The sequence below is a fragment of the Pan paniscus genome, chromosome 7 (genome assembly GCF_029289425.2).
Source record: "Pan paniscus chromosome 7, NHGRI_mPanPan1-v2.0_pri, whole genome shotgun sequence".
Taxonomy (NCBI): Eukaryota; Metazoa; Chordata; class Mammalia; order Primates; family Hominidae; genus Pan; species Pan paniscus.
In genome coordinates, this window is record NC_073256.2 from 132,531,721 (window position 1) to 132,545,882 (window position 14,162).

A 14,162-nucleotide genomic window follows, 5' to 3' on the forward strand; every position below is an offset into this window, starting at 1 on the left:
CTAACACTGTCATCTCATTGTTAGTTTTCTCCAATTGTCTTTTAATTGATTTTTTCAAGTTTTTGAAAAATTGTTGAGCATATAAATAAATGTGCACCAAATAAATTGAATATTGAAGCCAGAGGTCTATGTGGCCAGGTTATAGCCTCATTTCATGGTTGTACAATCACCTTCGATGAGATCACGAGAGGTTTGTCTCCAAGTGGGATTGTAGGTAATAACAAATGCTTAGAACTAGTAAACTGAGCAGAGATTCGAGAAGCAAGACTGTTTCATGTGGATAGAGTGAGGCTCCCAGAGACCTTGGACAATACAGAAAAAGAGTTGAAGTCTTCAAGAAAAAAAAAAAACTTGGTTTCCTTTTTAAAAGTTAATGAAACTTTGATTATGTTAATAATAATAACAACAACAAATGTTATCTACCAATTGTTATATTCCTAATTAGCGAATAAGGGCAAATTACTTAGATTTAAATTATATTAGTTTTATTATCTGGATAATTAAAGTTTCCAACTCTACCACAACAACCTGCTGTCAGATGGCTGATAATGTGATAAAAATAAACTATGTTTTTAAGCCCCATGGTATAATTTTCTGTTCTTTGCCTGCAAATTAACTCATAACCAATATAGCTGCATTGGTCCCTTTATTTTTCTCCTGTGTGAAATTGTTCTCTTCTCATCTAAAGTATACTAACTTATTAAATATAAATTTCAATGTCATACTATTATTTAGTCTGCCATAATGTAAATATGACATCACAGAAGTCATCGGTTATAACTTTCTTTGAAAATTTATATATTAACTTCTGAGCCACATATCTGACAGAAAGTAAAATAATCAAGAAAACATACAAACAAAACCAAAAATAGAGGTTTGCATAGTACAACTCCTGGAGAGTTTTTCAATCAAATACAAATAAATGATAAACCAATCTACTTGTATATGGTTATTAAACAAGAGAAATGAGCAAAATTTTCAGTCTACATATGCTTGAAATCTCCCATCCTTTATTCACCAAATATAAATTGAATCCAAAAAAGCATCCAATTATTTTGAAGTCACTCTTTACTAAATATATGTTTAAACCAACTCATGGAAATACTTCCTTTTGATTTGCAAAGACAAAAAGAGAAACAATCTAGGACACAATTTTATCAAATACAATTCTGTTGGCATTACATGTTTTTTTCTTCCAGGGAAGCATATTCTTCCATCAATCTCTTTTTAAGGTGATTAATCAAATATCACTACAATATTTTGCAGCTCTATTTTATAAAAGTCTATTAATTTTAACTGAAATCAAAATAACTACAAAGCAAGCAAGTTTTACCAGTGCCATCATTCTTCATCCCCATTGCTGCCAGAGTAAGTATAACTAAATAGATAGCAGAGGTGGTAGAGGATTTTGCCTGAAATATTTAGAAACCTATGTTAAAGCAATTGTTGAAAATCAACTATTCCTGAAGGCCGCTGAATTTTATAATTCCAGAGAGTACCATTTATAGAAGCTAGCCCAAAAAAGGTTCCAAACACACCAGTCCTTCCTGTAATATATTTTCTGCATATCTGTTAGGGAGAATTATTGCAAATGACTTTCCTGTCTCATCCATAGATCAATGTTCTCAGCACAAGAGGTTGTGTCTTTATCTTTGTATCATTATTGTCTAGTATACTGACTGGCACAGAGAGAGTGTACAAACAAAGTTTCTTCTTTGAACTGAAGCAAACTTCCGTCTATATTTCAAAGTATCAACTAGGGAGCTAGTTTGGAGATCCTAGCTATCACCAACACCATTTATTTGATAAAGTTGACTTTAACCTACTACACAACTTTAGGAGGAAACTCCATGGAACTTGGAAAAAAGAAGGAAACAGTTGCCAAACCTGCTAGCACAAGAAATCAACCCTGGGAAATAATGGAATGCAGGTGGTTTGAGCCAATTTTATCCATAATCAGTCACTCTCCATTCTAGTCAATTCTTCCTCAATTCATTAGCTCTCACCTCATATTGCATATCAGCATGCCATAGAGTTTGATTTTTCGTTCTGATTCTCTTAATTTTTCAGTTTTAGTTGCCAATTCATCAGCTGCCTACATATGACAATTCCTCTTCTCTCTCATTGCTAAAATTCATGCAAAGTTTCCAATTGCTAGCACTTGTCCAACATCTTGCGGTGAAAAGTATTACTATAGGCTCCATGTAGTAATTTCGGAGAAAGAAATTGTCACTCTGATTTCTGACTTGATTTCTAAATTGGCATTAGGGTTAAATATAGGAAGTATTGTTTTATTGAAATACTTAAATTTACTACTGTAAATACTTTTATACTTTTATATCTTTCCTTTCCCCCAACCCCATAAGTTAAAAAAAATTCCATCCAACTTTGTTTGCCAAATGCAATAATAAGAGGCAACCAGAACACGTTTAGAGAGCATTGTTACTCTTAGAATTGAGGAAACAAAGGGGACTCATCTTGCCTTGACACCTAAGGAATATAAATTTCCAAGATTGTAACTATGAGACTATGATGCCAGATCAGGAAGAAGCTGAGATGAATCTGTTGGTAGCTACACTTTGATGAGCGAAGTTAAAAGGGACAAGGGTATATGAGAGTTTCTTATTGTTAGGAACAGCATCAATTGAGAAGTTCATTTTCAATTATTTGTAATCCCAATTAGAGGAGGTAGGCTGTTGGTCACCTACATGATTAAGAAAGAATCATATGCAACAAACCAATGGAGACATTGCTAAATATTCCCTGTTAAAGTATCTTTAAGAAATCCCCAAGAATGCTCTATGAAAATGCTACCCTTGGATATCCACCAACCCTCCATAACACAAATGTCAGATCATAGCAATATCTGTCAATAAAAAAAATGCTTGCTCCTTACAGCCAACCTCAAACTCAGAGGAGCTAGAAAGGAACCAAGAATGGGATGGGGAAATGGGTAGAAGAAAAAACACAAAGTGGAGAAATAGAGAAGGTGTCCATAACCCTCTATCCCACTGCAAGTGCCCCGCCTGAAGCAAGGTAGAGCTTGGGGAGGGTGTTAAATGAGCAGAACACATGGACACAGGAAGGAGAACATCACACACTGGGGCCCGTTGTTGGGTGGGGGGAGGGGGGAGGGATAGCATTAGGAGATATACCTAATGTTAAATGACGAGTTAATGGGTGCAGCACACCAACATGGCACATGTATACATATGTAACAAACCTGCACGTTGTGCACATGTACCCTAAAACTTAAAGTATAATAAAAAAAAAAATGAGCAGTTCACAGTGTTGAGTTTTATATGGGTTTGGAAATTTATTAAAATTAGGTGTTTTTTGCCCACAATTTACTGATATTTTATGATTGAGAAATCACCAAAAGTGCAATTGGATGTGTCTTTAATTTTACTCATGATGCAAAAGACTATTTGTCCCATTGAGAAAGTTTGAATAGTCTTAACAATTAAGTTTTTTTTTGTTTGTTAACTTTTGTGTTAAGTTCAGAGGTACACATGCAGATGTGTTACATAGGTAAACTTGTGTCATAGCAGCTTGTAATACAGATTATTTCATCACCCAGGTATTAAACCTAGTACTCCTTAGTTACTTTTTCTGATCGTCTCCCTCCTCCCACCCTCCAACCTCCAATAGACCTCAGTGTGTGTTATTCTCCTATATGTGTCCATGTGTTCTCATCATTTAGCTGTCACTTATAAGTGAGAACATGTGACATTTTGTTTTCTGCTCCTGTGTTAGTTTGCTAAAGATAATGGCCTCCAGCTCCATCCATGTTCCTGAAAAGGACATGATCTCATTCTTTTTTATGGGCACATAGTATTCCCTGGTGAATATGTACCACATTTTCTTTATTCAGTCTATCATTGATGGGCATTTTGGTTTACTCCATGTCTTTGCTATTGTGAATAGTGTTGCAATGAACATACAGGTGCATGTGTCTTTATAATAGAATGATCTATATTCCTTTGGGTATATACCCAGTAACAGGATTGCTGGATCAAATGGTATTTCTGTCTTTCAGTCTTTAAGGAATCATCATACTATCTTCCACAATGGTTGAACTAATTTACACTCCTACCAACAGTGTATAAAAATTTTTCTTTTCTCCACAACCTCACCGGCATCTGTTATTTTTTGACTTTTTAGCAATAGCCATTCAGACTGGTGTGAAATAGTATCTCATTGTGGTTTTGATTTGCATTTTTCTAATGATCAAGGATGTTGAGCTTTTTTTCATATGATTTTTGGCCACATGTATGTCTTCTTTTGAAAAGTGTCTGTTCATGTCCTTTGCCCACTTTTTTATAGGTTTGTTTTTTTATTGTAAATTTGTGTGAGTTCTTTAAAGATGTTGGATATTACACCTTTGTCAGATTCATGATTTGCAAATGTTTTCTCTTATTCTGTAAGTTGTCTGTTTACTCTGTTGATAGTTTCTTTTGCTGTGCAGTAGCTCTTTACTTTGATCAGACCCCATCTGCCGATTTTTGCTTTTGTTGCAGTTGCTTTCAGAGTCTTCATCATGAATTTTTGCCCATGCCTATGTCCTGAATGGTATTACCTAGGTTGTCTTCCAGGGTTTTTATAGTTTTGGGTTTTATATTTAAGTCTTTAATCCATCCTGAGTTAATTTTTATATATGGTGAAAGGAATGGGTCCAGTTCTAATCTTCTGCATATGGCTAGCCAGTTAACCCAGCATCATTTATTGAATAGGGTATCCTTTCCCCATTGTTCGTTTTCATCAAGTTTGGTGAAGATCAGATAGTAGTAGGTGTATGGTCTTATTTCTAGGTTCTCTATTCTGTTCCATTGGTCTATGTGACTGTTTTTGTACCAGTAACATGCTGTTTTTGTTACTGCAGCCCTGTGGCATAGTTTGAAGTTGGGTAGCATTATGCCTCCAGCTTTGTTCTTTTGGCTTAGGATCTACTTTGCTGTTCAGGTTCTTTTTTGGTTCTGTATGAATTTTAAAATAGGTTTTTCTAGTTCTGAGAACAATGCCCCTGGTAGTTTTCTAGGAATGGCATTGAATCTAGAAATTGCTTTGGGCAGTATGGCCATTTTAACGATATTGATTCTTCCTATCTATAAGCATGAACTATTTTTCCATTTGTTTGTGTCATCTCTGATTTCTTTGAGCAGTGGTTTATAGTTTTCATCATAGAGATTGTTCATCTCCCCGGTTAGCTGTATTCCTAGGTATTTTACTCTTTTTGTGGCAATTGTGAATGGGTGTATGTTCCTGATTTGGCTCTTGGCTCGAATGTTGTTGTATAGGAATGCCAGTGATTTTTGCATATTGATTTTGCATGCTGAGACTTTCCAGGAGTTGTTCATCAGCTTAAGAAGCTTTTGGGATGAGACTATGGGGTTTTCTACACAGAGGATCATGTCATCTGAAAACAGGGATAGTTTGACTTCCTCTCTTCCTAGTTGGATGCCCTTTATTTCTTGCTCTGGCATGATTGCCCTGGCTAGAACTTTCTATGCTATGTTAAATAGGAGTGGTGAGAGGGGGCATCTTTGTTTTGTGCCACTTTTCCAGGGGAATGGTTTCAGCTCATACCCATTCAGTATGATGTTGACTGTGGGTTTGTCATTGAAGGCTCTTAATATTTTGTGGTATGTTCCTTCAATACCTAGTTTATTGACAGTTTTTAACATGAATGGCTGTTGAATTTCATCCAAAGCCTTTTCTGTATCTATTGAGATAATAATGTGGTTTTTGTCTTTAGTTCTGTTTATGTGACGAATTACATTTATTGATTTGCATATGTTGAACCAACCTTGCATCCCAAGGATAAAGTCTACTTGGCAGCAGTGAATTAGCTTTTTGATGTGCTGCTATATTCAGTTTTTCTTGAGGATTTTTGCATCAATGTTAATCAAGAATATTGGCCTGAAGTTTTCCTTTTTTGTTGTATCTCTGCGAGGTTTTGGTATCAAGATGATGCTGGACTCATAGAATGAGGTGGTGAAGAGTCCCTATTCCTTAATTTTTTGGAATAGTTTCAGCACGAATGATACCAGCTCTTCTTTTTGTATCTGGTAGAATTCTGCTGCGAATCTGTCTGGTCCTAGGTGTTTTTTGTTTGTTTGTTTTTTGGTGTTGTTGTTTTAGTAGGCTATTTATTACTGCCCCAATATCAGAGTTTATTATCGGTCTGTTCAGGTATTCAGTTTCCTCCTGGTTCAGACTTAGGAGGGTATATGTGAAACAGCAAAAATGGCAGCCTGCCCCTCCTTCTGGGAATTCTGTCCAAGGGAGGTCCGGGCCTGTTGCTGGACTGAACATACCTGTAGGAGGTGGCTAAAGACCCCAGTTGGGAAGTCTCTCCCAGTCAGGAGGAACGGAATTAGGGACCTGTTTAAAAAAGAAATCTGGCCATGTTTTCGTAGAGCACCTATGCTGTGATGGGGGTCCACTTCAGACCCCGGTCACCTCGAACACGCCAAAGCCCAAAAACTGGAATGGGTAAGGAACCCAAACAGCAAAGATGACAGCCGACCCCTCCCTCTGCGAGCTCCATCCCAGGGAGGCCTGAAACCACTGTTAGCCAGGGAACGGGAACGCTGGTGGAGTTAGCCAGAGACCCCGATTGGGAGGCTCCACCCAGTGGTGAGAAACAGGATTGGGGACCCGCTTAAAGAAGCAGTCTAGCCATGCTTTTGTAGGGCCACTGTGCTGTGCTGGGGACCACTTCCACCCCCAATCGGCTTGGGCTCTCCTAAGCCCGAAGACTGGAATAGGTAAGTTGCCCAAACCCCAAAGATGGTGGCCCGCCCCTCCCTCTGGGAGCTCTGTCTCAGGGAATTTTCAAATCTCTGTCAGCCGGAGAATACCGGTGGGGTTGGCTGGAGGTCCCGGCAGAGATTGAGTATAATCCAACCTGTATTTTCAGTGCCTGCGTTATCTGACACGTAATGGGTTTGTAGTAAATGCAGAGTCGACGCTTAATGAATAAAAAAATAAATATTATTTGATTTGATTCCTGTATCTATGAATGTTCTCACCTATAGTCAAGGCAGTTATTTTTCTAAATAGAATAATATTCTTGGTGCTAATAGCTCCTTATCTTTAACACATACAGCAGGACCTGGATTAACCAGATTATTTTTAATATCTGCTCTTTCCTCTACTCAAAGTTAATGCTAGAGTTGACAATTTTCTTACTTCCAGTAAAATAATGCATATTTTAAAATCCTAAAAATGTAAAGCTCAATCAAGAAGAACTTATAGTACAAATGCAAACACAGTAGTTAACTCTCTAATATGTATTTCCCTTTTTATTGAAGAGAAGCCTACACCTGCCACTTTACTAACTTATAGAAATGTTATTTAGACGTTATTTAGAAAATAGGTGTGAAGAATTTTCTGAAAGGTGATATATAACTACAAAGTGTCATTATAATATTCAAGCTGGTATTTTGATTCTTGTGTCTCTAGAAATTCTGTTTCTCTTACAGAAAATTCTTGAATAATTTTCAGAAGATTGCTATACAAGTCATTCTTCACATATCAGATCTAATGGCCCATATGCTACTTAGGAAGCATTAGCACCTTCCTACGGAAATATTCACTAACACATGATGTAAACTTCTGTAGCATTAGTTGTAATGCTACAGGTGCAAAATTTGTTATAATATAAAGACATATGAGCTTCAGTTTTTAAAACATTTAAATTGACTTTTCAGTTGTAATCATTTTTTAAAAAGTATTTTTCCATACATGGGAGGGAAACAAAGTTCTTCCACACTTTTGAGGCAATGTAACACAAAAAAATTTAATTTCACCTTTGAATTTAAAAACTTGAAAAACATATAATTCTTAAATGCAGGTGATAACACCAGGATTCCAATAACCCCATACTCTGTTCTTAGAACAGCTGCATTTATCACTGCCTCTCTATGTACCAGAAAACTAAGACCACTCAAGGAAAGATATTCTACACAGGAACACTGAAATTCGTAAATATAATGCTAAAAATAATGCTAGATAAGGAAGCTACAGAAGCATTCTTAGGGATTTTCTAAATTTCATTTCATGCATTTCCTCACTTAATCTTCAAGGCAACCCTGTAGTGTGGATGCTCCTATCCTTCCTGTTTCCTATCCAAAGAAACTAAACTGAAGAAAGTTATAACTAGGCCAAACTCATACAATTGGCATTTGGAAAATGTGAGATTTGTCTACCACTGGCAGACCAAAACTTGGGGCACTCTGCACTACTGCTTGCCAGCATTTTAAAAAGTCATCAATGCTGAATTCTTCAACTTGTGGAATAAGAAGAGTAAATCTTGGAGAACCTGTTCCTCAGTGATTATTTTTTTAAAAAAATAATATTAAATAAACTACAGTAAGGAATATTTTAGTCCTGGAAAGGAAGTACTACAAGACATGGAATTCAGGTCACTGTCCTAATTCACAAATCGTCAGCAGAAAAGAGCCTTCTATTGTGATTCTGCAGGTATCATAACTCATAACCCAAATATCAAGAGGTAAATCTGCATGTATTTGTAGTTCAATACTAATATTCCTATGAGTTACAACCTGCATTCACAATACCTACTAGTACTGATTCTCCATTTTCTTCAGCTTAGACTTGTATGTAGAAATCAAAGCTGAAGAGCTAAAAGCTTATTTACAGAGGAAGCAATAATTGGAAGGTATTGGTGACTTTTGTTTTAGCTGGTTTTTACTCTATGAAAAATATGTGTTCAATTCAGGAAGCAATAGTAAATATATAATCGTTCATTCCACAAGTATTTACTGAGAACCTACTATGTAACGGGCACCACTGCTGGGTCTAGAGCTGACAAAGTTCATGTTTCCATGGAACTAAATATTCTAGTTGTCTAATTAAAAGTATGTAATTCTAATTTTTAAATACATAATTGTCTAATAGCAATAGGTAACAAACAAACTACCAAATATAGTGTCAAGTACCAAAAGGTGGGTGTGTGGTAACATGGGTAGCATTTACCATAGAGATAAGAAAAGGCTTCTCATAAAAAGTGACATTTAAAAGGTACCTAAAAGAAAACAGGGAGTGAGACATCCTGACATAAAGAAAAGGTCTCAGAACAAATAGAAAGTGCCAAAGCTTTGACATGCAAACTGGCTTGGCACCTTCATAAGACACATAGGAGTTTGATGTGGCTGGAATGGAGTTAAGTGAGTTGGAGAAAATGGGGGAAGAAGGGGAGCCTGATAGGAGACTAAGTATTGAAGATAGTGTTGAGAAGGGTGAGGTACAGATCTTGTAGAGCGATGAAGCGCACAAGAAAGCTTTTAAGTATTTCTTCAGAGGGATATGTGAAACGATCAGTGAATTCTGGGTAGATGATAGATATGATGATGTGCTTTAAAATAATCACCCTGAAAACAAGGTTACAAATAGTCTGTAGGGCAGCAAAGGCAGAAACAAAGAGAAGAGTTAAGAAGCAGTTACAATGATACCACTAAGAAATGTCAGGGACTTAGATGCAAGAAGTCATGGTAGAAGGGGAGGTGTATTCTGATAGTGCATGTACCAGATATCATGACAGATTTGATGTGAGATGTGACAAAAGGAATCTAAGATGACTGACATGAGTCACTAAAGAATGAATTTTTCCTATTCTGAAATGGGACAGATTAGGAGAGGAGCAGGTGGGAGAGGAAGAGAAATTTAGAGTTTGGCCTTGAACCTATTAATTTGTGATGCTTATTAGATATTCAAGTAGTGATGATTATACAAGTTTGGATTGCAGGTGAGCAGTCCATGTTAGAGATACAAAATTTGGCTGTAAAATAATTAAAGGCCATAGGTGTGAACAAGATCACTTAAAAAATGAATAGAGATGTGGGATGGTAGAGGTCCAAAGAATGAGCTGTGGGGGATTCGTTATTTAAAGAACATAAGACTGAGAAAAGAAAATCAGGTAAGGTATAGAAGAACCAGGTAATAGGAGCCCTGGAAGTCATGCGAAGAAAGTGTTCAAAGAAGGACAAGATAAGCTATGGCAAATGCATCTGATAAGCTTATTTACATGAAGACTGAGAAATGATCATTAACTATGACATTATCTAGTCACTAGTGATTGGTCTATGGCAATTTTAGTTCAGAGGCGAGAAATAAATTTGGATTGGAATGAATTCAGGAAAGATTTGAAGGAGACTTGCTGCCAACGGCAAGTGTAAACACAACATGGTGACTATATTTTCCTAACAAAAATTCAGGATATATGGTATCATACATCATCTGTTAGGAGTCAGAACATTTAAACTTAATACTGTTCTAGCAAACCCAAGATCTACACTGGTATGTTACAATGCAATTATATTTACATTCAACTTTCCTTTTATAGAGCAAGCCCAGTAACTTAATCTTCACAAATTCTTACTTCCTAAAGATAGCTTGTCACAGCAGGCATCCATGGCGGATTGATAAATGTCTATCAAAAGCTTTAGTCCTTGTATGATTTAGTAGGATGTTTCCTGAAGCATAAGGCCAAATACTATTTCTAAATTTAAAATATCCTACATATGATGTTTACGCAAGTGTGCTTACTACCACATTTTCTCTCCATGAATAATGCATGTCCTATGCAACTTGAGTCCCAAATAAGAAAAATGCTATACATCTAATAATCCATATTAAATACAAGAATAAACGCGCTTTTATGGATAATTTAATCCCTGAAATAAAAGGAGTTACTGGATTACTTCTATACAGAAAAGAAAATAAAATCGAATAATTTTCTCCTTTTCTCTCTTATATTTTTTATTGCCGTTAATTTCCATAACTGTTCAAATAAATGAATTCTACTTTAAAGCCACAGAGCAAAACTAGATAATGAATGGGTCATTCTAGACCAACATGAAACAGCCAAAGTAGTGGAAAGTATATACACTTCGAATAAAAAAATGCAAATATGATTGCTACACATATCTCTGACACTTTTTAATTTATTTTTCTTTTTCTTTTCTTTTTTTTTTTTTTTTTTTGAGACAGAGTCTCGCTCTGTCACCCAGGCTGGAGTGTAGTGGCGCGATCTGGGCTCACTGCAAGCTCCGCTTCCCGGGTTCACGCCATTCTCCTGCCTCAGTCCCCCGAGCAGCTGGGACCACAGGCGCCCGCCACCACACCCGGCTAATTTTTTGTATTTTTAGTAGAGATGGGGTTTCACCTTGTTAGCCAGGATGGTCTCAATCTCCTGACCTCGTGATCCACCCGCCTCGGCCTCCCAAAGTGCTAGGACTGCAGGCGTGAGCCACTGCGCCCAGCCACTTTTTTATTTCAAACAAGTCAAGCAACCTCTGTCCTGTCTAGATCATACAAACATTATCTTACTAAAATTTAAATTCAAAAGGAAAATGCAACTGTGGCTATCAAGCTGCAGGATTACTTGTGACTGATTATTTTAATGGATTGACTAACTTGTCAGCTAGAGCTTAATAATGTACGCCAGCTATTAATTAAGTAGTCCCCACTGTCTCTAGTAGAGTGAGCTCTGGATTCAGCTGTCAGAAGATTGGGAATTGAATTTTAGCTCCAAGGTATACCAGTTAAGTGACATTTTGTTGGTGATGTGACTTTGAATCTTAGTTATATTATCCATAAATTAACAGCATCACAGTTGTTGTGTTTATGTGTTAGAGAAAGACAGATTGAGAGAGACATAAGTGAGATAACGTATGCTCTAATCAGTGTTTCCTCCTGTGTCCTCAGACAATTATTTCCTCTTTTTTGTCTTCAACTCCTTCCTCTTTTCTGTTCAAATAAATCTCAATCCCTCTCTCGGCCGTATATCCTCCTCCATCTTTTGTTTCCTCCCCATTAGAGCCAATTTTTTAAGAGTTGTCTACATGTGCACACACTTGTGCTCTCTCCCTCTTCCTTTCCCTCTTTCAGTCCTCACTTTAGATAAGACATTTTGTGGAATGTCTTACTTGTGTGTTCAACAGGTACCTACAATTAACCTCCATCCACAAAAATGTATTACTCATACCCCAAAACTCACATTTTTTCTTAAATTCCCATTTCTCAGGTTTATAACTTGAACAAGAGGAAACAGTGTATATCCTCTTGCTTAAGCCATAAACTTTGGAAAATAACCTTCACACCTACTCTTCTCCAACTCGCTGCAATTAATTCATCACCAGGTGCTGTTGATTCTAGCTCTGTGCACTTCCGTACACTTCTCCCTATGGCAGTTGCATCAAATTACCTCCTCCGTCATTTATTGTCTGGATTCCCCCAATGGCCTCCTAACTGGGCTCCTTGCAAGCATATTTGCCGAAAGTAATACTTCCAAATGTAACCTGATGTCTCCCTCTTTCTTAAGAACTTTCAGGCCAGATACAATGATACATGCCTGTTGACCCCTCTACTGAAGAGGCTGAGCTAGAAGGATTGCTTGAGCCAAGGAGTTTGAGGCCAGCCTGGTCAACATAGCGAGATCCCAGTCTCCAAACAAAAAGACCTTTCAGTGGTTCCTTATTTTGTATTTCCCTATTTCCTTAGAAAAGTATCTAAAATTCTTTAGATTCATTTGATTTTAAAAGTCAGTGTAAATCTAGATGGTGCTAATTTGTCCACTGTGATCCCTTGCCACTCTCCCCTATTAAGATATACACCACCGATTTTGAATTATTGCCCTCCCCTTTTTTGTATATGTACCATGTCCCTTCATCTCTAGCCTTTCACATTTGATTATCTCCTCTGGCAATCTCTCATGAACCCAAAGGTTTGAACAAGTGAATACATCATGAAATCTCAGTTAGTACTTGTAATAGTCTGTTCTCCTACTGCTAATGAAGACATACTTCAAACTGGCTAATTTATAAAGAAAGGAAGTTTAATTGACTCACAGTTCAGCATGGCTAGGGAGGCCTCAAAATCATGGTGGAAGGCAAAGGAGGATCAAAGTCACATCTTACATGGCAACTGGCAAAGAGAGTTTGTGCAGGGAAACTCCCATTTATAAAACCATCAGATATCATGAGACTTATTCACTACCACAAGAACAGGATGGGGGAAACTATCTCCACCTGGCCCTTCCCTTGACACATGGGCATTATTGCAATTCAAGGTGAGATTTGTGTGGTGACACAGCCAAACCATATCATTATGCCCCTGGCCCCTCACAACTATTGTGTCCTCACATTTCAAAGCCAACATGCCTTCCTAAAAGTCCCCCAAAGTCTTAACTCATTTCAGCATTAACTCAAAAGTCCACAGTCCAAAGTCTCTTCTGAGACAGGGCAAGTCCCTTCCATTTATGTGCCTGTAAAATCAAAAGCAAGTTAGTTACTTCCTACATACAATGGGGGTACAGGTGTCGGGTAAATACAGCCATTCCAAATGGGAGACACTGTCCAAAACAATGGGGCTACAGCCCCCAGACAAGTCTGAAATGCAGTGGGGCAGTCAAATCTTAAAGCTCTAAAATATTCTCCTTTGTCTCACTCCATGTCTCAGAACCAGGTCATGCTAATGCAAGAGGCAGGTTCCCATGGTCTTGGGCAGCTCCACCACTGTGCCTTTCAATTGTACAGCCTCCTTCTTCCTTTCTGGCTGCTGTCACAGGCTGGCATTAGTGTGTGTGGCCTTTCAAGGTGCACAATGCAAGTTGTTGGTAGATCTACCATTCTGGGGTCTAGAGGACAGTGGCCCTCTTCTCACAGCTCCACTATGCAGTGCCCCAGTGGGGACTTTGTGTGGGGGGTCCAACCCCACATTTCCCTTCTGCACTACCCTAGCAGAGTTTCTCTATGAGGGCACCACCCCTGCAGCACAGCTCTGCCCGGACATCCAGGCATTTCTATACATCCTCTGAAATCTAGGTGGAGGTTCTCAAATCTCAATTCTTGACTTCTGTGCACCCGCAAGCTCGACACCACACGGAAGCTGCCAAGGCTTGAGGCTTGCAACCTCTGAAGCCATGGCCCAAGTTGTACCTTGGCCCCTGTTAGCCACTGCTGGAGCAGCTGGGAGGCAGGGCACCAAGTCCTTAGCCTGCACAGAGCAGGGGGACCCTGGGCCCAGCCCGCAAAACTATTTTTCCTCCTAGGCCTCCTGGTTTGTGATAGGAGGGGCTGCTGTGAAGACCTCTAACATACCCTGGAGACATTTTCCCCATTGTCTCAGCCATTAAC